Below are 25457 nucleotides of genomic sequence, written 5' to 3' on the forward strand. Positions count from 1 at the left end.
ATTACAATATACTGTATTGTAAAAGAAAATATAACATTACGTTTAATGGTAATTAGGCTAAGAATATAATAGCAAACTCTAATTATCATATCATGAAAGCTAACAGAGCAATCGGCAAAATAGTTACTCTGTCATCATGAAGGAACCAACCATTCTCCAATCAAATCTCACAATCTTCCACAAGTGACATCAAACCACATCAAAGAATAACCCATAATGCCCAAGTCACACTAGTGCAACCATACCGCTGCGCCAAGTCCTGTCCTACTCTTAAATATGTTCAGAATAACCCAATTTTAATTTGGTTGAGAAAGTTGTCTAGATTTTTTTTTTCCTTACACTACAGGAAATACAGGTGACTTGTATCCTTAAAAATGGAAGGAGCAAGCTGCTTTTAGAGCAGAAATGCCTCATAAAATTGAGGCCTCAAGAACATTACCAGCAGCATTCATGAGAGGTTCCACACCGCTAAATTTGGCATGCTAATTGCATAATTATAGATGAAGTCTGAGGTATTTTCTGCCCCAATATCTGCACCTAACAAGATAACCAAATTACAGTAAGCATAAAATATGAAGCTCAAGAGAAAATGAGCACTCGATCTTTGCTATATTTATAAATCATAAAAATGAAAGAATCATGGACATACCACAGCTTTTTAATTCCAAAATAAATTTCTTCACAAAAGACTCCAATAAAAGCCTCCCCAAGGATATGAAAATATTTGGTAGATGACCTAGAGAAATAATCTTTATGTCAATGATCTGTAGTAGCAGCAAAAGCTCCTTCTTTCGGTCACTTTCACACAAGGCCAGCAAATCCTGATTAAACTGGTAGTTTCTTGTTTGCAATTTCAATAACCAAATCGAGAGAGACGGGAAGGAAGAGCATGAGAGAAAGAGACAGAAATCAATACCTAGCTGGTGCAGATGGTGGTAGCGGTGCAGATGGTGGTCGCGGTGGAGCCTCGAAATCGAGAGAGAGAACTTCAAAATCGAAATCGCTCTGAGATGAAATCTCTGAGACCGATCTGAATCTCTGTGAAATCAAGCACAGCCTCTCTCTTCGCAATCTCCCAGTCCCTGCCCCCCCTATTCTCTTATAAAACTATGATTACTGGCCAGATCTAGAGAGAGACACGGTGAAGCTTCGAAATCGAGAGAGAGATCTTCAAAATCGAAATCACTATGAGATGAAATCGAAATCGCTCTGAATCTCAAAATGAACCTGCATGAATCTGAATCTGAAAGAAAATCGCTCTCGAGGGTTTATAAGCAATTGGGGGTGAGCAAGAGAGAGGCGAGATTTGAAGGCGTGAGAATGAGAGGGTTAAGAGAAAGAGAGAGAGATGTGTGCGTATAACATCTCAGATTCAAAATAAGGGTTTCAACAAAGGGGAGAGAGGAGGCGCGTGAGGCTAACGGATTTGGAGGCGTTTAAAAGCGACTCCTATTATAAAACAGTGCCGTTTTATTTCAAGGAATAGGTGGCGTTTATAAAACGCCGTTAAATATTAATAAAAGTGACGTTCAAAAAAACGTCGTTAAAAAAACGCCACCATATCCTATTTTTCCTGTAGTGTAAGGTCAAGTGGAACGATTCGGATCGTGATGTCAAGTAGCAGATTGTTATTGCTTGAGGTATTATTGTGGACTATTCATTAGTCGAGATATTAGGCTAGAAGGTTTAGTCTTGGGAACTTATATAACAATAATATAAGGTATTATGAAAGAAATGAAGGTGGTTCATTCTTAGATTAGTTTGTAACATTTTATTGTATATTATGTAATTATTTTTGGATTAATTTTATAAAACTTTTCATGATATTTATTTTGTCATGCGTAATATTACTCATTATATAAAGGTTTCAATATCCAAGTGTAAAGATTGTTATTGACTTTTGTATTAGAGGCACTACGCCAAAACAGGGCATTAACGGCGGTTTTTTTAACGGCGGTAACGAAAATCGTCGTTAAAGGTACTATTAACGGCGGTAACGAAAACCGTTATTAAAGGTATCATTAACGGCGGTTTTGTTACCGCCGTTAAAAAAACCGTCGTTAATGCCCACTTTTAACAGCGGTAACAAAACCGCCGCTAATGCCCAATCATTATCGCCGTTAATGACGGCGGTCTTTGCCGGCGAAACTCCGGCGTGCTCCGGCGAAACCATCTACAATAAAGTAAAAGTAATGTTTAAATATTTATTTAGGGAATATATTTCATGAAGAGTGGCTATAGTAGAGTGGTTAGTGTGGGTGGATGAGAGGTTGAGGGTTCAAGACTTGGGGAGTTTGGGGAGTGCAAGAAGAAAGAATTATTTTTTGAAAAATTTGAACCTATTTACGGCGGTAAAAAACCGCCGTTTTTGGTCCTATGTTACCGCCGTTTTTGGTCGACTTTTAACGACGATAATTTACCTTTTTACGACGGTTGTAATTTCGTGAATTAATGTAGAATTAGTTATCTAATTAAATTTTGTTCAAATCATATAAAATAAACAAATTGAATTTATATAAATATTCAAAATAAATAGATTCGATTTATTTCTCAAAATTGAAATTAAAAGATTACAAGGAAAAGTATAACTAAATGAACTTAACATATATAAGAACAAATTATGAAAATTTAGAAATATTATAACGATTCCAGTTTCGACCCGACACTTGTGGTGGTCTGGACATGGGTTTATGGTTTCTGTGTGTCATTCATTGTCTTTTCTCTTTATTCCTCCTTAAATTTGGCTATTTGGACGTGTTGAGTGCGTTTGGAACATGTTGGTTGCTTGGTTTTCAAACCTTGCGTTGTCCAGAATTTTGGTCCTCCGCTCACGCGGGATTTTCAAACTCTCAGTACTTTGCACGTCTGCAAATGTACTGGAGAGGTGTTTTCCACACTCAAGCGGCGTTTCCCACGCTTGAGCGAGTGGGCGCTCGAGCGTCCTTTCTTGCGCTTGAGCGGTTTGTCTGTCATTTGCAAAATACTGGATGTGTGTATTCTGCGCTCGAGTGGATTGTGCGTATATCATATCATGAAAATGACTTTTTACATCACTTTTTCAGATATTTTCTTCCAAAAACCCTAAAGTGAGACTCTCTCTCTCTCTCTCTCTCTCTAAAATGCACACTCTCTCGACTTTTTATCCTAGATCTGTTGATCTCTCCGCTCTAGTGTCTTTGGAAAAAGGATAGGGCATCTTGAGAGCTTCATTTTCATCCAATTGAAGTTTGATTTCAGCGTCGTTGGAGTTTCGTGCTTGCTCCATTGGTCTTCTAAACTTGAGGTAGAGACTCTCTACACCTTAATATGGGTTTTAACTTGATTATGGGTTGCTATATGAAAATGATGAGATTTGGGGGTGTTTTGAGCAATCCTAGGGTTTGGATTCAAGTTTGAAAGAGGGGTTTCTATGTGGGTATTATAGAAATGATTTTGGGGTTTAGATATAAAGTTATTTTTGTGTCAAAATGGATAATATTTGGAAAATGGAGAGCTTGCCTTAAAATATCTTGAATAATTATTTTGTACAAATAATGAAATTGGTATAAAAAATGTGAAATTGGGAGGTTGTGTACATGAATGGTGTTGTTGGATTTGCTCAACCACTTACCTATGGAAATTTAAGGATTTATCTGTTATAGAGATTGTAGATCTGTTTAGAGATAACTGTTTTGAGCTATCGGTGGAGGATAGTATATCTATTGTAGACATTGCATGTGGATTAGGTGAATTGAAACTAATCCTTTAACCATTATCATTGAATATGATTATGAATGACATACATTGTATATGTATAATATTTGAGAGAAGAAAGGAGATATACTCCCTGTTTTGAGGAGAAGAAAGGGGATGAATTCCATTGAACTAAGTTGGCTTGTGTGTCCAGAGTGAATTTTATACAAATGGCCCATATCCATTGGTCTATTAAACAATAACCAAAAATATTAAAACTTTAAATGATGAAAATGTCATAACTCAATTTAAATTTTGAATTTTATATCAGTCTTCTATTAATTGTCAATTTTTAAAATGTTAAAATAACAAAAATACAAATGGCTTATATCTATTGGTCTATGATTGAGGCCGAATTGTACATTAAGGCTGATAATTGAGATTTCTTAACTCTATTCTTGATTCAATTTGTACATTTTACTGATGTTTAATGTTAATCAAGTTAGATGCGGTTAAAGTACAAAATGAGTAAAACTATAAAATTTTAATTGAAGAAGTCAACCATGTACGTGTAGAAGGTCATTTCCGCACATGCGGTCTCTCCTTTCAAAGCCCATGCATTCTGAAAAAAACAGCACGTGTGGAACCTTCACATGTGGTGACATTTTCCACACATACGGTTGTACCTCATTTTGCATGCGTGATGTTTTAAACTACTTTTGAAGGATGGAAGGTATCAAAGGAAAATGAAAAATTTGAAAAAGGGTTATGAATTTTTCAAAGAAAAAGAGAAGCTAAGTGTAGCTTGACTTTCGTGCTCCTTTCGGATACGATTAGCCCTACAGTTTGGACTTTCGTGCTCCTTTCGGATACGATTAGCCCCACAGTTTGGACTCTCGTGCTTCTGAATCTGATCTCATGAGTGCAATGTGAAATAGATAAACACAAAAGAGTCCAAATCTGGCAAATCTTTTAGAAAATCAAATTTGAATCAAAATGTCAAAAATGGACTTCTTTGCCAGATACAGAGTCGCCATCTAAATATTTTTTGAAAAATTTAGAAAACCCGTGACTCGTGCCAAATGCCACGTGTCTGTCATTACCAAAGTTTTTCGGCTCGGGAAGTTAGGTACGAGAGAGGAAGGTCATGAATTGAGCACCCCACTCATCCGATCAAAGATTAGCCTTTACTAATCATGATGTGATTTTTATTTACATTATATGCTTTTGTTCTGATTATTGGGCTAACTTACTATGTGTTGCACACAAATATAAACTAATTTGTAAAAATTGAAACATTTGATTTCAAGTTTGTTTTTGAAAAAAAAGGTTTGAATACGTACCACTTGAAAAAGTGGGCTCATATGTACATTAATCAAATTATCCCAATTCAAACAAATAACTTTCATCCACAGGCATTCAAACAAGTAATCACTTAAGCACTTAGCCTCATGGTATCATCCTTTGTCATAGCAACAATCACACGCATGCGATATGCTAAAACATATAAAAACTTACCCCAATTCCCGAGGCGAGCCAAAAGAGAAACTAGTTAGAAAAATTCATAATCCTAACTAATGAAAGATGCCTAATGCAACACATGCAAAAATGTAATTAATAGGCTTGGCCACTAATTATGACATGTGAATCAATTTGATAGCATGGGTTTTAAACACGTATTCAATGAAATAATAAACAACAATACTTGTTAGAATGATAAACCGAGCATCGATTCATGCGAGACAAATGTATGCATACATGAGAAATGCTAAAAGAAACATGATGTACTACACTTTAGTCCCTGAGATGATTATAAAAATAAAATATATACCCATAAATATTATAAATTAGTAAAAGACCTTATCCAATTAAAATTTTAAAACAAATTTTCATTTTGTCTTTAAAAAATGTTTTATTTCGTTGTCTATTTAAATTAATATTAGAGTCTGGTTTTCAATCTTGCTAATAAAATTATATAAATATTACATATACTAAAAAAGTAAAATTAGATAACTTAAATAATAACACTTCACTACAAATACTAATAGAACAAAGTAATATATTAATTAAATAATAAAAATAACTTGGCAAAAAACTTAAAAATAATCAATTATAAATTTTAAACAAAATTTGACATATAATACCAGATAAAGATAAGCGCATAATCATTGTAGAAAATAAATAAAAAAATACTATAAATAATTACACTTGCTCTTATAAAAGAAACTTACCATAAGAACTTGCGCCCACTTTTTAAAGATAAAATAAAAATTTTAAGGTTTTTTGAAATTAAATTTTAACTCAATGGTTTTTTTTCTTTTTTACTAATTTAAAATACTTATGGACATAAATTTTATTTTTATAATTCTTTTAAAGATTAAATAAGTTTGAATTAAATATTTTAGAGACTTAATGGATTCAATCGATAGTTTAGGAACCAAATAGACTTTGATTTACATACTTTAGGGATAGTTTAGGAACTAATCGATAGTTTAGAAACTAAGTAGACAATTTGACGATAGTTTGAGGATATAAAGTGTAATAAACCCTGTGGGAGCCGAATAAGTAGAAGAGTCGGAAGATGCGTACTCCAGAAATTAGATACTATCCGGCTTCATATTGCGTGACTAGGACGCCGAATACGTTAGGAAAGTCGAATAGACGGAGGTTAGTGGCTCCAAATGAATAAAAGTAGGCTCGAGCCCCGAGGCCCAAAAAGCAAGTATAAATACAAGAACCATAGATTTAGAAAGGTATGTAAGAATCACTTCACAAAACTTAGTAAACAAGCTATCCTGAGTGTCTGAACTAACTTATCTGTCGGAGTGCTAATCCCGGCACCCCCGACCGGAGTGTTTGTATCTTTTCAGGTGACCAGCTGAGGATCACTAGCGTCTCCCAAGATCTGAAGAGTATTTCCAAACCACTTCTCCATAACTGGCGCTGTCTATGGGAATACTTAAATACATCCATGGCAGGGGTGGCTGAAGATCCTCCGTTAGCCACTGACGAGACCGCATAGAGCGTTGACCTCATTCCAGCAAACTCGCTTGGACTAAAAACCATCGCAGCAAGACTTGCCTCGGACCTCTGCTCATCTTCAAACCCAACGCAAAAGGCAATACAGGCGACCATGGCATAAGCTAGGCAAACCCAACAGAGGTTGGACAACATCATCGCTGAGAACGAACGCCTTCGTTGCGATCTATCCTCGGAAATAGAAAAATCCAAACAAACGGTGCGCCAGGCTTCAGAGCGACCCCCAAGGGCAGATGATCGACGATCCCAGGCCCGACAGCAAGAAACTGATGGCCGCTATGCCTCAATAGATCATCTTAAGGAGTTGGCAAAGGACGAACGTCTCCACCAATGCGTCCGGAGGACTGTGGTTGAAACACCTACCCGTCCGGAGGATGCATCTCTGCTTGACACCGTCCATATGATATACAGCCTGCCAGCGGCCCCGGCCGTGCATGCGATCCAATCACATCTAGGCCCCCAACAACAACTCACGCCAGCGAAGCGGCCCCGAGAAATGCCAAGTATCACCTTTGACGATTCTGATTTGATTGGTGTAACACTCCCCCACATCGATCCGTTAGTTGTTGAGCTGCATGTAAACTAGTTCACTGTCGAACGTGTTCTTATCGACCAGGGCAGTACCTCGGAGGTTATGTATTATAAAACCTTCACCAAACTCGGATTCAACGAGTTAGACCTGATTTCGTCTCCTTATCCACTATTCGGCTTCAATGCCACTCCAGAGTACCCTTTGGGAAAGATCAGCTTACCCGTTCGAGCAGGTTCCAGAACGGTGGACGTGGAATTCTTGGTCGTCAGGCTGCCATTGCCATACAATCTCATCATGGGGCGATCGTGGTTGCATACCTTGCAGGCCGTCCCAAGCACCTACCATCAACTGCTACGTTTTCCAACAGAACACGGCATTGAGCAAATCCGCAGATCCCAAAAATCGGCACAAGCATGTTATCTCCTTGCCGCCAGAACGCCAGAGGAACTGCAAGTAAACTCCATTGAGGTGCCGAATCCGGAGGTCCTGGACGATGTTGGGCGGTATCCAAATGAGAAGGCCACGGAAGATTTGGACCGAGTTGACATTGATGGAAGCCCTGAAAAGTTCTTCATGATCGGCGCCTCTCTAAATCAGGCCAACAGGCAGCAGCTGATCTCTTTCTTGCTCAACAACCTTGACGTGTTTGCATGGACTCCGTACGAAATGTCGGGAATAGATCCGTCAGTTTCACAGCACCATTTGAATGTCGATCCGAAATGTAAGCTGATCATTCAGAAAGGCCGATGGTCAGCTGCAGAGCACACTGCCGCCGTTGTTGAGGAGGTAGACAGACTGCTTGACGCTGGGGCAATTAGAGAAGTCACTTACCCTACGTGGCTCTCCAATACAGTGGTGGTGAAGAAGAAAAATGGGACTTGGCGAGTGTGCGTCGACTTCACGGATCTGAACAAAGCTTGCCCTAAAGACTGTTTTCCTCTACCTAGAATCGACTAGCTCGTCGATGCGACGGCACGTCATCAACGCATGAGCTTCCTCGATGCTTACAGAGGCTACCATCAAATCGCCATGCATCTAGATAACCAGGACAAAACTGCCTTCCTCACCGCAAGAGGAACCTATTGCTACAAAGTTATGCCCTTTGGGCTGAGGAATGCAGGGGCAACCTACCAAAGATTGGTCACCGCCATGTTCAAAGAGCAACTCGGCCACACTATGGAAGTATACATCGGCAATACGGTGGTCAAGTCTAAAGAAGAACAGAGTCATATAGCCGATCTAGAAAAGACATTTAGCATCTTACGCAAATACAGAATGAAACTGAACGCTTCCAAGTGTGTGTTCGGAATCGGCTCTGGCAAATTCCTGGGTTACATCGTCAATCACCGAGGAATCGAAGCAAACCCAAGGCAAGTCACAGCAATCTTCGAACTTGGCTCCCCCTCACTCAGTAAAAGAAGTCCAAAAGTTGATGGGGATGGCCGCTGTACTCAACAGGTTCATCAGTCGGTCTACAGATCGCTGCCGACAATTCTTTCAGACACTACGGCAGGGTAAGGCTTTTGAATGGTCTGCCGAATGCGAATCAGCCTTCAACGGACTCAAGACCTACCTCCGCTCAGTACCTCTCTTGACAACACCCGCCGCTGGTGACCCGCTCATCCTATATCTGGCAGTTTCCAATAAGGCTGTCAGCGCTATACTGTTAAAAAAGGAGGAGGGGGAGCAACGGCCAGTGTATTATGTGAGAAAGGCAATGGTTGACGCCGAAACACGCTACCTTCCGCTGGAAAAACTCATCTTAGCCCTAGTCATGGCGGTAAGAAAACTAATGCATTACTTCCAGGGACATAGCATTGGGGTGCTAACAGATTATCCCCTTCGATCAGTACTACGGAGTGCAGAAGCATCAGGACGTGTTTCAAAATGGGCTCTTGAACTCGGCCAATACGATATTCAATTTTTACCTAAAACTGCAATCAAGGGGCAGGTGTTGGCCGACTTTGTTGCCGAATTCACCGGCGAGCTTGCCAACCTCAAACCTAATGAAGTTCGACCAAAGGTTGAAGTTCTACCAAAGCCGAACTGGAGAATTTATGCCGGGGATATTTGGCAATTGTACTGTGATGGATCATTTAACCAAAGGGGCAGTGGCACCGGAGTTGTAATCATGTCTCCAGACGGCGCAGTAATTGAGCAAGCCGTCAAGTTTGGCTTCGAAGCATCAAATAACGAAGCCAAATACGAAGCCCTTCTAGCCGGTCTGTGGAATGCGCACCTTCTCGGCGCTCGGCGTCTGCTTGTGTTTTGTGATTCAAAATTGGTAATCAATCAGCTAAAGGGGGAATACGCGGCAAGAAACGACCGTATGGCGGCCTACATGAAAACGACCAATTCCTTGCTGGCAAAATTTGACCATCACGAACTGAACCAAATAACATGCGACCAGAACACACACGCGGATGCCTTGGCATGCCTAGCCTCTGCCATCAATTCTGAGATCAAGCAGACCATCGAAGTAGGTTTCGTCTCGGAGCTGAGCATTGGCCCTCCGAAGGAAATCCATGTCAACGTTATAGAATCCACACCAAGCTGGATGGACCCCATTGCTACATTCCTCTCTTCTGAACAACTTCTAGAGGACAAAAAAGAAGCACACAAGCTGCGAAATAAAGCCCTGCGATACTATCTGGATCTGCAAGGAGGGCTTTACAAAAAGTCCCTCTCTGGTCCATATTTGGAACGTGTGCACCCCGACAAAGTGGAGGAGCTTCTGATAGAGATACATGAGGGCATTTGTGGTGCCCATTCTGGCGGACGCTCCCTGGCCCATCGAGCTATAACGCAGGGATACTACTAGCCGACAATGAGAGCTGACGCGGATAGTTATGTAAAAAAATGCGAACAGTGCCAAAAGTTCTCCCCATTGTAGACGCGCGCCCGCGAGGGGGGGCCTCGCTGCTACAGTTCGGACTCAATTTTGTGTCATGGTTCTTAATCTGAACCAAAGAGTCCAAATCTGGCAAATCGTTTTAAGAAACAGATTTTTTGAAAAGAAGTGCCAAACATGGACTGCTTTACCAGATACAGAGTCGCCACCTAAATATTTTTTACGGGGGAATTTAGGAAACCCTGACTCGGTGCCGAAGGCCACATGTCCGTCATCACCAGAGTTGCCTCGGCTCGGGAGCTAGGGTACGATTGGGGAAGGTCAGCTATGAGCACCCCCTCTCGCCCGATCCGAAGATCGGCCTCTACTAACCGTGATATCCGTTTTTTGAAAACATTATGTGTTCTTATTCCATTTATTAGCCTAGATTTACTATGTTATGCGCACAGCAAACAAGTATAGACTAGATTGCCTAATTTGGAAATAAGCATTGCATATCCGTTTATTTTGAAAAAATATTTTGGAATTTGCTACTCGCAAGTAGGCTAAAACACGGATTTCAACGAGTGTTTCCAACTCAGACAATCTAACCTTCACCCACAGGCATTCAAATAGTTTATCACATAAGCATCTAGCCACATGGTAAGCATGTTGTCATGATAGCATTCGCACACATGAGATATGCTAAAGCATAAATGCTTACCGGGTACTCCGAGCCAAAACCATAAACTAGTTAGCTAACATGCATGGTCCTAGTTCATGTCAAATTGACTAATGCAACACATGCAAGATGCAATTTGAATAGGCTCGGCTAACCTAAACATGGTATGTGAAAATGCACAAGTAGCATGTATTCAAGTTAGATTTGAAATACTAGTGCAGTTAGCATGATGCGCCGAGCCCGGTGCATACAATACTGATGAATGATGCACGCATGCATAGCATAAGGTATGCTAAATTAAACATGTCCTATTACTAACCATCAAAGCAGGTAAATAAAAGGGAAGAAAGAAGTGGGGATTGGAAGACATGCACACATACGCACCCACACTTATTACATAATTGCCCTCACTCGGAGGTCCAAATAAATATTACAGTCCGAATAATAAACGCATAAATTATTACAGAATTTCTAATTAATTAACAGAATGAATACAAAAAGAAAGGTGGCCACAGCCCCCGCCTTGGGATGCGCGAATGATGCATGCTCGAACCCGGCTCGCCCGGAAAGTCCGTACCATACCACTGCCGCCTCTGTTTACACTGCCCTGTCTTTCTGAAAATTGCCAAAGTCCCGGGACAGGTTCCTTGCATGCTGCAGAACACCACCGGCAGAAGGAAATGCCCACCGGCCAAATTTAATTTCCACCGGCTGCTGGTAGAGTTAACGGCCATTCACAAATGGCCGGTCGGCATTGGATGCTGTCGGTCGGCAGAAACTTCCTGCAGAAGACAGTTTTGACAGCAACAGAGGACAAACAGTATATGGCATGGGATTTCAGGCACATGTGAGCATGGTCATGTTTCCCATCATGCTTTGAACTCAGGGAAGCATGGCCCTCGATCCTCGAGCCATCAATTGTGTATGATAGCCTAAGTGATCAAGCTTGCCATTTGATGTAAAAATGCATGCAACACGCAAATGAGGACCAAGACCCTATCACGTCTAAGTCAAGGGCCCTGGTGACCGAGAGTTAAGGCGCATTACATCACTTATAGTATGAATGCTCCTTAACTCTCACACTTGGTTTGACACCCCAAACCAAGTAATGCAATGCATGTTATGCAAACATGACTCAAAAATGCAACATGAGATTTAAGATGCAAGGCATGCCAAATGCTATGCAACTACCATGGCAAGTATGCAATGCTGGGCATGCAAGATGCAAATGCAATGCAAACATGGATGGTTTAAGCAATAGGATCATCATGTTACAACACCCTATGAAGCAATTATGCAACAAACATGAGACAAGCATGCAAGGGTGGCCTTAAACCATAAAGGGGCAGACCTTAATCCACCCCAAAACAGTGGCCAAAAGTGCCCAAAATGGTGGACAAACACTCATGCCAACATGCAAGCCAAGGGTCCTAAGGCTAAAGCACAAAAAGGGAACACTTTACTTCCACTAACATGACCATTCATGGCATGAATTAGACAAGCAAAAACAGAAACTTAGCATGCAAAATGGACTCCAAACCCACTGATATGGTAGCTTAAAAGGCTCCAATGAGATGTATGCACCAAAGCTCATTTCTAGGCATAAAAGGGCACACCTTCAAAACACGAAAGAGGTCACATATGCAAACATACAAACATGATTTATGGACTGAAACATGATCCTAAATGATGCCAAATCATGAGAAAAGTCTAAGCTATGCATGCTAGAGGCCAATATACTCAAAGCTTACAAGCCAAAACACGAAGAGATGACACCAAACATGGCAAACATGACTGAAACAGATGGCCAACAGGCCTTAAACATGATAAAGTAATGCCAATACCTTCATGAAATTAGGCTAACACATGCAAGAATCATGGCCTAAACACAAGGTGCATTTCTAGGCCAAATAGAGGAATGTAAAGCAAGTATGTTAAGCATGCAAAAGGGCACAAATCTGACCAAAAACAGAGGTCACATGTGACCTAAAAACACCCAAAAACCTCTGAAAAAGGACCAAAATCAATCAAGCATGCATGTTACCCTTTAAGCCGAAAAGCAAGGAAATGAGGCAATGAAGGGAGGGGGGTGTCTCTCCCCTATATAGGACTTCAAACCACCTTCCTCACCACTAAAAATCCACTGGTTTTCAGTGGTGAGAAGACTAAAACACTCAAGCAAACAAGGCCTCACAAAGGAAGCACCAAAAGGGCCAAATAAGGCCTAAGAGGGTGAGTTTGAACTCAAACCACAAAACAACCTTAATGAAAGTTCTTAAGCATGAAAATATAAGCCTTTTTTATGTTATGCACAAAGCCTAAATCAGCAAGCAAGATAGGTAAAAAACTAGTGCAAGTTTGGGGAATCTAAAGCAAAGTGATTACCCTTGAAGAACCTCTGAAGAACAGATGATCCAGCCACCTTCTATTGACCAAAACCAGCCCAAAACCTCAACAAACAACCCTCAAAGTGCCTCAAAGTCGAAGCAAGGTGTGTTAGTGTGTGTTTTAGTGCAAAACTAAGGTAGAAATACACTTTAAGGCCACCAAACACACACAAAGGAGGAGAGAGGGGGAAATATAGAGAGAGAGTGTATGTATATGTATAAGCTCTGGTTTTCTCTTCAAACTTGCTAACCAAGAACAAGGAGAAGAGCTCTCCTCTTATAAAAGTCCCTCTTGCAAAGCTTACACAACAAGCTTGCTTAGAGGGAAATCCCTCCATACACGTGTATGGAGGGGAACAGAGTTGGTGCCAGCTATCACAGCTGGCACAAAATATCTACATAAAGTAGATGAACAGTAGTCGGCTGCTCAAAAACACCATTTTGACAAAATTGAGTGCCGACCGGCAACAAATAGTGCCGACCGGCAATATAGATTGCCGATGGCAACAAAACACCAGCCGGTGGCCTCTGGCCATGGCCGGTGATGTGTGGGGGTGCCTCACCAGGCATTCCCTGCCCCTCCAAGGCAAAACACAAGTATTTGGTGCAAAGCCAGACACTAAACAATCGATTTCGGAGATCCTGAGGCAAGGCGCGTAGCCGAGACCTCCGGGAACTCCAAACGTACACAAACAAGGGTAATCACCAAGTGTTCCAATGGTGACGTCAAAGTCTTGAGGACGGTCAAAAATGGGGTGTCTACACCCATTAACCCATCTGCCTGCCGAAGAGTTAAACTCTATCACCAGCCCCTGGCCGTTTGCTCAGTGGAGACTTGATATCGTAGGACCATTGCCCAAGGCCCTAGGGAACAAGCGATTCTTAATCGTCGCGACAGACTACTTCACAAAATGCCGACATTAAACTCTTTGTATAGAGAAACATCATAACACGATTCGGTATTCCGAGAGCTCTCATCTTAGACAATGGCACCCAGTTCGATTATGGCGTATATCGAGAGTTATGCAGCACATATGGCATTTGGCCTTACTTCTCGACACCGGCCTACTCCCAAAGCAATGGTCAAGCCAAAGCCTCTAACAAATCTATCTTGGACGGCATCAAAAAGAGACTGGAAAAAGCTAAAGGCAAATGGGTCGAAGAATTGCCGAGTGTATTGTGGGCTCATCATACTACACCGAGGAAAGCCACAGGAGAAACGCCGTTTGCTCTATGCTTCAGAACCCAGGCAATCTTACCCCTGGAAATTGGCCTCCCAACTCTGAAATCGCAAGTTTTTGATACAGGTCGAAATGACATGATGCTTGCCCTACATCTGATTCTGATCGAGCAACGAAGGGACCGCGCCCTGGCATCCATGGCACGGTATCAGCAGCAGCTCGCCAAGTCGTATAATCAGTGAGTTTAGTTGCGCCGATACACGCCAGGAGAGCTTGTCCTGAAGAAGGTACTTCCAGCCGACCGGAGACCGGCCGATGGAAAATTGGGTCCAAACTGGGACGGCCCCTATCAGATAGAATCCATTGCAGGAACAGGAGCATATCGGCTCTCAAACATGTCAGGAAGAAGCCTGCCACGGCCTTGGAATTCAACATATTTACGTAAATTCTATCATTGACCCGACTTGTGGGCTTGATACTTGTACATGTTCCACCTTTGCAATACAAAGTTTCTTGCTTTCTCAAGCCCGCTCCCAAGCCTTGATTAATTAGTGACTTAGGGCCGATTAAGCCCATTAAGGCCGATTAAGACTCCGAATTCGGAGCGCCCTTCGTGGATATCACGATTGGCCAAAATAAAGCCTCCGGATTCGGAGCCCCTTTCGGTGCATGACACCTTAGGGCCGATTAAGACTTCGGATTCGGAGCGCCCTTCGTAGGATATCACGATTGGCGAAAATAAAGCCTCCGAAATCGGAGCCCTTTTCAGTGCATGACACCTTAGGGCCGATTAAGCCTATTAAGGCCGATTAAGACTCCGAATTCGGAGTGCCCTTTGCGGATATCACGATTGGCCAAAATAAAGCCTCGGGATTCGAAGCCCCTTTCGGTGCATGACACCTTAGGGCCGATTAAGACTCCGGATTCGGAGCGCCCTTCATAGGATATCACGATTGGCCAAAATAAAACCGCCGGATTCGGAGCCCCTTTCGGTGCATGACACCTTAGGGCCGATTAAGACTCCGGATTCGGAGCGCCCTTCGTAGGATGTCACGATTGGCCAAAATAAAGCCTCCGGATTCGGAGCCCCTTTCGGTGCATAACACCTTAGGGCCGATTAAGCCTATTAAGGCCGATTAAGACTCCGAATTCGGAGCGCCCTTCGTGGATATCACGATTGGCCAAAATAAACCCGCCGGATTCAGAGCCCCTTTCGGTGCATGACACCTTAGGGCCGATTAAGACTCCGGATTTGGAGCGCCCTTCATAGGATATCACGATTGGCTCAAATAAAGCCTACGGATTCGGAGCCCCTTTTGGTGCATGACACCTTAGGGCCGATTAAGACTCCGAATTCGGAGTGCCCTTCGTAGGATATCACGATTGGCCAAAATAAAGCCTCCAGATTCGTAGCCCCTTTCGGTGCATGACACCTTAGGGCCGATTAAGCCTATTAAGGCCAATTAAGACTCTGAATTCGGAACGCCCTTCGTGGATATCACGATTGGCCAAAGTAAAGCCTCCGGATTCGGAGCCCCTTTCGGTGTATGACACCTCAGGGCCGATTAAGACTCCGGATTCAGAGCGCCCTTCATAAGTTATCACGATTGGCCAAAATAAGGCTTCCGGATTCGGAGCCCCTTTCGGTGCATGACACCTTAGGGCCGATTAAGACTCCAGATTCGGAGCGCCCTTCATAGGATATGACGATTGGCCAAAATAAAGACTTCGGATTCGGAGCCCCTTTCGGTGCATGACACCTTAAGGCCGATTAAGCCTATTAAGGCCGATTAAGACTCCGAATTCGGAGTGCCCTTCGTGGATATCACGATTGGCCAAAATAAAGCCTCGGGATTCGGAGCCCCTTTCGATGCATGACACCTTAGGGCCGATTAAGACTCCGGATTCGGAGCGCCCTTCGTAGGATATCACGATTGGCCCAAATAAAGCCTCCGGATTCAGAGCCCCTTTTGGTGCATGACACCTTAGGGCCGATTAAGACTCTGGATTCGGAGCGCCCTTCGTAGGATATCATGATTGGCCAAAATAAAGCCTCCGGATTCGGAGCCCCTTTCGGTGCATGACACTTTAGGGCTGATTATGCCTATTAAGGCCGATTAAGACTCCGAATTTGGAGCGCCCTTTGTGGATATTACGATTGGCCAAAATAAAGCCTCTGGATTCTGAGCCCCTTTCGGTGCATAACACCTTAGGGCCGATTAAGACTCTGGATTCGGAGCGCCCTTCATAGGATATCACAATTGGCCAAAATAAAGCCTCCAGATTCGGAGCCCTTTTCAGTGCACGACACCTTAGGGCTGATTAAGCCTATTAAGGATGATTAAGACTCCGAATTCGGAGCGCCCTTCGAGGATATTACGATTGGCCAAAATAAAGCCTCCGGATTCGGAGCCTTTTTGGTGCATGACACCTTAGGGCCAATTAAGCCTATTAAGGCCGATTAAGACTCCGGATTCGGAGCACCCTTCGTGGATATCACGATTGGCCAAAATAAAGCCTCCGGATTCGGAGCCCCTTTTGTTGCATGACACCTTAGGGCCGATTAAGGCTCCAAATCCGGATTGGGCTTTTCGAGAGATGCATTCACACCACTTCATTGGTCGAATAAATATTCACTGAGAGTCGTTCTTAATTCAAGCCGGTCAATACATGTTTAAACATTTACGCCACACAACACAAAACTTTCCAGAAAGTTGAAATAATACGATTAATTTAACACATAACATTTCAAAACCAAATACAAACATTGAAAATAAAAGAAATTCTATTTATTCGGCGCGAAGTCTATTCATTCGGCACCCTCATCGTTGCCCTTCTCAATTTCGAAATCGGAATAAGGAAAGTAATGGCGATAATACAGGGGCGAGGCCGAATCAATGCCCACGGCTTCGAGAGCTTCCTCGGTTTGAAGGGCCTTGATCCAGCCGTGCTTGAATCCACAATTTTCACATCGGCAGACCTCCTCGGCAAGGTCCTTTTTGGTCTTCTCTATCCTGACCTTCAGGCCGTCCTGACACCCCTTTTTGTAACTCGAGGTCCGTTGGGTCACTCTCTCCGCAACAACCACTTTAGATTGACCGGCCGCCACCCACGCGCTCGTTTGAACATTCTTCAGCTCCCGAAGCTCACACTCAGCCTTTTCCGCGCGAATCTCTAGACTGCAATTCCTCTCGTCCTTTTTCTCACTCTCACGTCGCGCTTCCCGCAGACGCATGCCGACTTCGTAAGCAGTATATAGCCCTTTTACGGCCCCATGTATGCCGTCTCGAAATACTTCGAAATCTCGACGTCCGACGATCGATTATTGGACTTCCGGTAGGAATATCTGTCGAGTGAACTCGACTGCCACATCTGAGTCTTTAATGATAGAATCCCCCTCCGTCATTGGTCTATTCCTCACAAAAAACCGCAAAACTCAACGGTCGCGGGCGTGGAGAATTTCCCCGTTGTTGCATGTCCTTTCGGGGCAATCTGCTTTGATGACGTTCTTCTTCCCGATCCTTGGACGTTCATCTTCCTACGCGAGTAGGCTCGCTACTACGACTCATTGTGGTGTCTGATTTAGTCAATCTTCGTCCCTCCCAAGTTGCCTGAATGGAAATAAGTAGGGCCTCTGGCGTGCACCCGCCCCATTTATCCTTCAATGTTAGTAGCTCCCCAGAGGCAACGCCAGTAATCCCAAACGTCAACCCACGAGCTGGGCCAGCTCGCGCCTTGGCTAAGGCAAGGGCAGATTTACTAATCTGGTTGGCCATGTTTTCAAGCGCAAGCGCCGATCAATGTGTGCCTCAGCCAGCCCACGAGTTATGCCCATTCGGCTTCCTAAGCTCGCGCCCTGGCTAAGGCAAGGGCAGATTTACTAATCTGGTCGGCCATGTTTTCAAGCGCAAGCGCCGATCAATGTGTGCCTCAGCCAGCCCATGAGTTACACCCATTCGGCTTCCCAAGCTCGTGTCCTGGCTAAGGCAAGGGCAGATTTACTAATCTGATCGGCCATGTTTTCAAGCGCAAACGGCGATCAATGTGTGCCTCAGACAACCCACGAGCTGGTCCAGCTCGCGCCATGGCTAAGGCAAGGGCAGATTTACTAATCTGGTCGGCCATGTTTTCAAGCGCAAGCGCCGATCAATGTATGTCTCAGCTAGCCCACGAGTTATGCCTATTCGGCTTCCCAAGCTCGCACCCTGGCTAAGGCAATGGCAGATTTACTAATCTGGTCGGCCATGTTTTCAAGCGCAAGCGCCGATCAATGTGTGCCTCAGCCAGCCCATGAGTCACGACCATTCTGCTTCCCAAGCTCGCGTCCTGGCTAAGGTAAGGGTAGATTTACTAATCTGGTTGGCCATGTTTTCAAGCGCAAGCGCCGATCAATGTGTGCCTCAACCAGCAAACGAGTTACGCCCATTCGGCTTCCCAAACTCGCGCCCTGGCTAAGGGCAGATTTACTAATCTGGTCGGCTATGTTTTCAAGTGCAAGCGCCGATCAATGTGTGCCTCAGCCAGCCCACGAGTTACACCCATTCGGCTTCCCAAGCTCGCGTCCTGGCTAAGGCAAGGGAAGATTTACTAATCTGATTGGCCATGTTTTCAAGGGCAAGCGCCGATCAATGTGTGCCTCAGCCAGCCCACTAGTTACGCCCATCCGGCTTCCCAAGCTTGCGCCCTGGCTAAGGCAATGGCAGATCTGATTGGCCAAATACCTAAGCTAAGCAGTCGATCTAACCATAACTGAAAGCAATAACATTCATCAACAACATTTTCCTTAGCCAGTTGAGCACATCTCATGAAATTTTATACACTCAAGTTACCAAACAAAAAGCTACAAGCCCGCATAAAAATGCCTAGCAAAAAACAAACACTATGACTGTAGTAAAAGATGAAAAATACTAAATTAAAAATCGTAAAAATACATTTGACATCCTAAAAACTGTCAGTTGGCCGGATCAGCCATCGGAATCAGACTCCAATGGCTCAACATCCACTTGCTCATATGGTATTGGCATAATCAATGAAGCGTTAGCAGCAGCAAGGGCTTTGTGCCAGCCGTGTTTGAATCCCCGATTTTCAAACTTGGGGACTTGGTCCACGTACTCGGCGAGTCCAGCATTTTTCCCGGCCTCGAATACTTTGGAAGACTCCGAGTCGGCTGATTCCTTCGCCGCCTTCATTTCAACCAACTCAGCCTCCAGTTTGGAGATCACCTTCTGGACCAACTTGAGTGCATCTTCGCTCGCGTCCGCCTTCTTCTCAGCATCCGACCTCAATTGATCCGTGCAACTAGCCTTCTCCATCTCGACGTCGGCCCTTGAGGCTTCCTTGTTTGCCCTTAAAGCTTCGACCTTGGCCCTTCTCCTCTGGCCTTCAACTTCCTCGCATAAATGACCAATCTGTTTGACGGCGTCGCGATGGCGACGGCCCATATCGGCTATCCACCCGACGGTCTATAAAACAAGAATTTAAAACCATAACTTCAACAGTATTTGGATTAAGTGAAGCTAAGTTTGAATATGTACCAAAAGTGCCGATTGGGCGGCTAGTGCTGTCGCACTCAGATCCGTTTCCACCCGGAAAGCCTCCTTGTCAGACGGCAACGACACGGACGTAGCCAAGCTGAATGCAACTTTTGGATCTTTAAGTGCCGAAGCATCAGAAGAAACCGACATGTTTTTTATCACCGGCTAAATTTGTAGACGCGCCCGAACGCCCCGGGAGGGTGAGTCCCGTTCTGTTCATATTGGGCTCACTACAGTTCGGACTCTCGAATTGTCACGGTTCTTAATCTGAACCAAAGAGTCCAAATCCGACAAATCGTTTTGAGAAAAATAGATTTTTAGAAAAGAAATGCCAAACATGGACTGCTTTGCCAGATATAGAGTCGCCACCTAAATATTTTATTTTGGAAAATTTAGGAAACCCTGACTCGGTGCCAAAGGCCACGTGTCCGTTATCACCAAAGTTGCTTCGGCTCGGGAAATTGGGTACGATTGGGAAAGGTCAGCTATGAGCACCCCCTCTCGCCTGATCAAAGATCGGCCTCTACTAACCGTGATATCTTGTTTTGAAAGCATTATGTGTTCCTATTCCGATTATTAGCCTAGAATTACTATGTTATGCGCACAGCAAACAAGTATAGACCAAATCGCCTAAATTGGAACAAAACATTGCATATCCGTTTGTTTGAAAAATAGTTTGAAATTTGCTACTCGCAAGTAGGCTAAAGCACAGATTTCAACGAGTTGTTCCAACTCAAATAATCCAACCTTCACCCACAGGCATTCAAGCAGTTATATCACATAAGCAAGTAGCCTCATGGTAATTATGCTGTCATGTTAACATTCACACTCATGCGAGATGCTAAAGCTTAAATGCTCACCTAGTACTCCGCGCCAAAACAATGAACTAGTTAGTAATCATATGCATGATCCTAGTTCATGTTAAGTGCCTAATGCGACACATGAAAAATGCAACTAAGATAGGCTCGACTAATCTACAATGACATGTGAGATGCTACAACTAACACGTATTCAATTTGGAATTGAAGTACAAATGCAATTAGAATGATGCGCCGAGCCCGGTGCATGCAAAACGAATGAATGGATGCGAACATGCTATCATACTTTATGCTAATTCAAACATGCTCTAGACTAACCATTGAAAGCTAGTAAATAAAAATGAAGAAAGACGTGGGGTTGGAAGACATGGGAAATGGATTATCGACCAACTGTTGTGACACCGGCTGGACCGTAATGGCCGGTCGGCACTGTATATGGCCGGCCGGCCAGAAATTCCTGTAAAATCCTGCAGTTGACAGCAGCAGAGGGCAAGCAGTGTATGGTATGAAACTTTCAAGCAAATGTGAGCATGGCCACACTCTCTATCATGCAATGAACTCAAGGGAACGTGGTCCTCGACCCTCGGGCCATCAATTGTGCATTTCGACGCATGATGGCTTAAGAGGCCAAGTTTGCAACTTAATGTAAATGCATGCAACACACAAATGAATGCTAACACCCTTTCATATTGAGGTCAAGGGCATCGGCGACCGAGGGTTGAGACGTGTTTCGTCACTTTGGGTACAAACATACCTCTCCCCTCATGCTTGGTTTGACACCCCAAGCCAAGCAATGCAATGCATGTATGCAATGTACAATGCAAAGTAATGCAACTCATGCAATGCCATGCGAGTGAGCTAATCAAATGCGACAAGACATTAGCTAACCATGCAAGCTAGACTAATGCAATGTGGGCATATCAAGTATACAACAAGACTATGTGATGCAACTTAACTAAACAAGGTGCGAACATGCAAACAAGATATAATGCAAGCATGCTCCTAATGTAATGCAACATACATCATGCCAAGTATGTAACTAGGTACAAAAGTGGTCTTAAACTGAAATGGGAGGCCTTAGCCATGCCCCAAAACAGTGGCCAAAAGGGCCCAAAATGGTACCAATTATGCATGCAAGCATGCACACGCCAAGGCCTATCATTTGAACATGAAAGGGAACAACTCTAGGCATACTTAAGGGTAATATACTTGAACTTTAAACACTCACATTAAACCCCGAAAAGCATGCAAAAGATGACACCAATACATGCTAGGGAATGGATGCAACATAGATGGCATTCAAGACTACAAATGAGAGCATTGCTCAACACCTACCCCGAGAAAACATGGCATGGATCTTTCAATACAAAACAGAGTTTTAGCATGCAAAATGGACCTCCAAAACCCACTGATATGGCAACCCAAGACCCCAAACACATAAGCATGTAAAAGCCAAACATGGAGCATAAGACCACACCTCTTTAAGGCATTAAAAGGGGAACATATGCAAGCATGTAAGCATCAAACATGGACTAAAATGACCTAATGAGTGATTCCAAATCACTGAAATAGTCAAGCCAATACATGCTAATGACTCACACACCCGATACCAACGTGCTAGAATGCAAAGGGGGCCATACAAAACATATCAAATACGACCAAGCCAGCACCTAACAGACCTCAATCATGATAAATAATGACCAAAAGCTTCACAAAGCTAGGTAGAAATATGCAAGCATGAGGGTTTAATGGCTAGGTGCATTTCTAGGCAAAATGAGGGAATACAAAGCAAGTGTATTAAGCATGGGAGAGGCCATTAATCCGACCAAAAATAGAGACATATTATGACCAAACAACACCTAAAAACCTCTGAAATTGAACCAAAAACAACCAAGCACATATACTACCCTTATGAGGCCAAAACATGCACAAATGAGACACAAAGGGGAGAGGGGTGTCCCTCCCCTATGAAAGACCTCAAACCCCCTTCTTTACCACTGAAAATCCACTGGATTTCAATGGTGAGAAGGTCAACACACAATAGTAACCAAAGCTTAGCAAAGAGAGCACCAAAAGGGCCAAACAAGGCCTTAGAGGGGGAGGTCGACCCCCAACACCAAAACAACCTTAATGATGTATCTTAAGCATGCAAATATAAGACTTTTTTCAGTTATACACAAAGTCTAAAACAGTAAGCAAGATAGGTAAAAGACTAGTGCAAGATTGGGGAATATAAAGTAAAAGTGTTACCCTTGGAGAATCCTTGAAGAACAGCAAATGCAGCCCTCTTCTTCTGATCGAAACCAGTCCAAAACCTCAAGAACAAACCCTCAATGCCTCCCAAAGTCTAAGTATGGTGTAATAGTGTGTGTTTTAGTGCAATACTATGAACTAAACACACTTTTAGGCTATAAAACACACACAAAATGAAGAGAGAGAGGGAGATATAGAGAGAGAGAGGATGATATATCAGATATATGTATGTATTAGGTCTGGATTTTCTGAACCAAAACAAAGGAGAGAGGAGGGGCTCTTATATAGACCAAGCAAAAGGCTAAGCTTCCAAGAGAAGCTATCCTAAAGGGTCAAGGCTTCTAAGGGAAGCTAAGCAAAGGGGCCAAGGCTTCCTTAGGAAGTTGGGACAGGTGTCCAAGCTTCTTGAGGAAGCTAAGACAAAGGTCCAAGCTTCCTCAAGAAGCTAGACCAAAAAGGTGCAAAAGGGGCAAAACAGCCACACTCGTGCATGGACGGCCAGGTTTGTGCACTCCAACTGGCACAACTGGCATGTGTTATGCCTGAAAAAGGGAAAAAAGTGATATTGGCCAGAAAATGAGGCCACCGGCCAAATAAAGTGCCGGTCGACCACTCATAGTGCCGACCGGCCAATGGACTATTTCACCCATGGCCGGTATTAAGAAGACACGGCCGGTGGCCTCAAACCACGGCCGGTGGGTCTCAGGGGGGGCTAACAAGCCACTCCCTGTCTCAGAAACAAAAACACAAGTGTTTGGTGCAAAACCAACCACAGAACAGTCGAGTTGCAAGATCCTGAAGCATGGCGCGTAGCCGAGACCTCCGGGAACTCAAAACAAACACGAGCATGGATGATCACCGAGTGTTCAAATGGTGACGTCCAAGTCTTGAGGATGGTCAAAAATAGGTTGTCTACAGAATGACAAAAGGAACGATCACGTCCGATCCCTCTAATCGAGGACGTTTGCCGCCATGTTCTTCTACGCCGGCTTCAAACTCGGCAGGGCGTTTCTCTGCCTCAACTTCATGTTCGGCCTGCACGATCAAAGTAGATTCGGCATCCCGATTTTCCGCCATCCCCACCTCAACGCGCAAGGACTCTGATTCGCAAACAGGCAGGGAGAATTGAGATTCGGTGGCGGGTGGTACTTCAGACGGAAGGGCCTCCGCTCTTCGCCGCGCGGCGAACCTTTCCGCATTGGCCTTCCTGGCAAGTTTTGTCAGGCTTAACCCGGCTATGTCTTCGGGTTTGCGGCGGAAATATCTTCTAAGCCGTGAAAAATGCCGTCAAGCGAAAGATCCCCTCGGCCCGAAGCAGATGGGGGATCGGCCGAATTCAATACCGCGTCAGACTCAGTTTTGGACTGATCTGATTCGGTAATATTAGCTACACCCCGCTCCGAATCCGACCCTTCAAAACAAGCCTGCCTCAATTTTTTGAAGTCGGACAAAATAAAAGCGATGAGAGAGTCTTCACCCTCCGGAACTGGGATATTTTTCGCCGCCGAGAAGGTCGTATATGTTGGCTCGTAACGAAGCAGAATGTGGGCCGCCCTGCCTCGTTTCTGAAGACTTCGATGGCCGAAATATTTGAGCGCGACTTCGATATCCGAAAGAACGGCGCTGTCAGTTGAAGACAGAACTTTCTTCAAATTTCTCCCTGCACAAGCCAAGCCGTAACATTTCAAAGAAGAGGCTTTACAACAAAAATGAACAAATAATAAAAGCGAGAAAGCAATCAGCCACCTGGCTCGCCCCTCCGTCTAGGAATAGGGTCGACGTGATCCTCCCCTTCGCCAAATTCCCAGTTATCCTGGACAACGGCCATGACAACATCAACTCGTTTTCCAGAACTGGAAAGCATAGTAATCAGCTGATGGTCTAAGGAAGAAACGCCCGTGCCGACCAGAAGACTTAGCCAAGGCATAACAATGTCGAATGGCTGGAATGCCAAGGTTAATTCTTAGGTGACGGTTGAGCGCTATAACCCCCATTATGATTCTAAAGAAATTCACATTAGGTTAGGAAGGGATTAAACCCCAACAGCGAAGCACAGCCCTAAGAAACGGGTGAAGGAGGAAACGGACTCCACCCTCTGCAATTGACAAAAGAGGAAAGACAATCGTGGTTTCGTCCTCCCTCTCCATATCAAGAGTGTCGTCTGCCACAAGCGACAGACGGACATCATCAGGAATGGAGAAATGGCGTTTAAAGCCAGCAATACGATCTGACGAGAGGAGGTCTTTTAAATGTTTCTCCATACCCTACAGTCTATGAGAATATGCCAAGGAAGGAATAAACCAGAAAGAGTCCTCGAAGTAAGGGAGGAGAGAACTTACAAAGGACGAAGAGGATATCGGAGAAGAGAGTTTCAGGAATGATCCAAAAGGTAATCCAGCGATGAGCATCATAAAATACATACTTGAAAGGACGTCAAAATTTTAAATCGCAATAAATAAACACGTACGAGGGGGCGGGAAGTGGACATGACAACCGAAAGGGGTGCGCTTAGATATCCGCATGAGGATG

Source organism: Camellia sinensis, chromosome 14, assembly GCF_055761805.1.
Source record: "Camellia sinensis isolate YWXY chromosome 14, ASM5576180v1, whole genome shotgun sequence".
In the NCBI taxonomy this organism is placed as follows: Eukaryota; Viridiplantae; Streptophyta; class Magnoliopsida; order Ericales; family Theaceae; genus Camellia; species Camellia sinensis.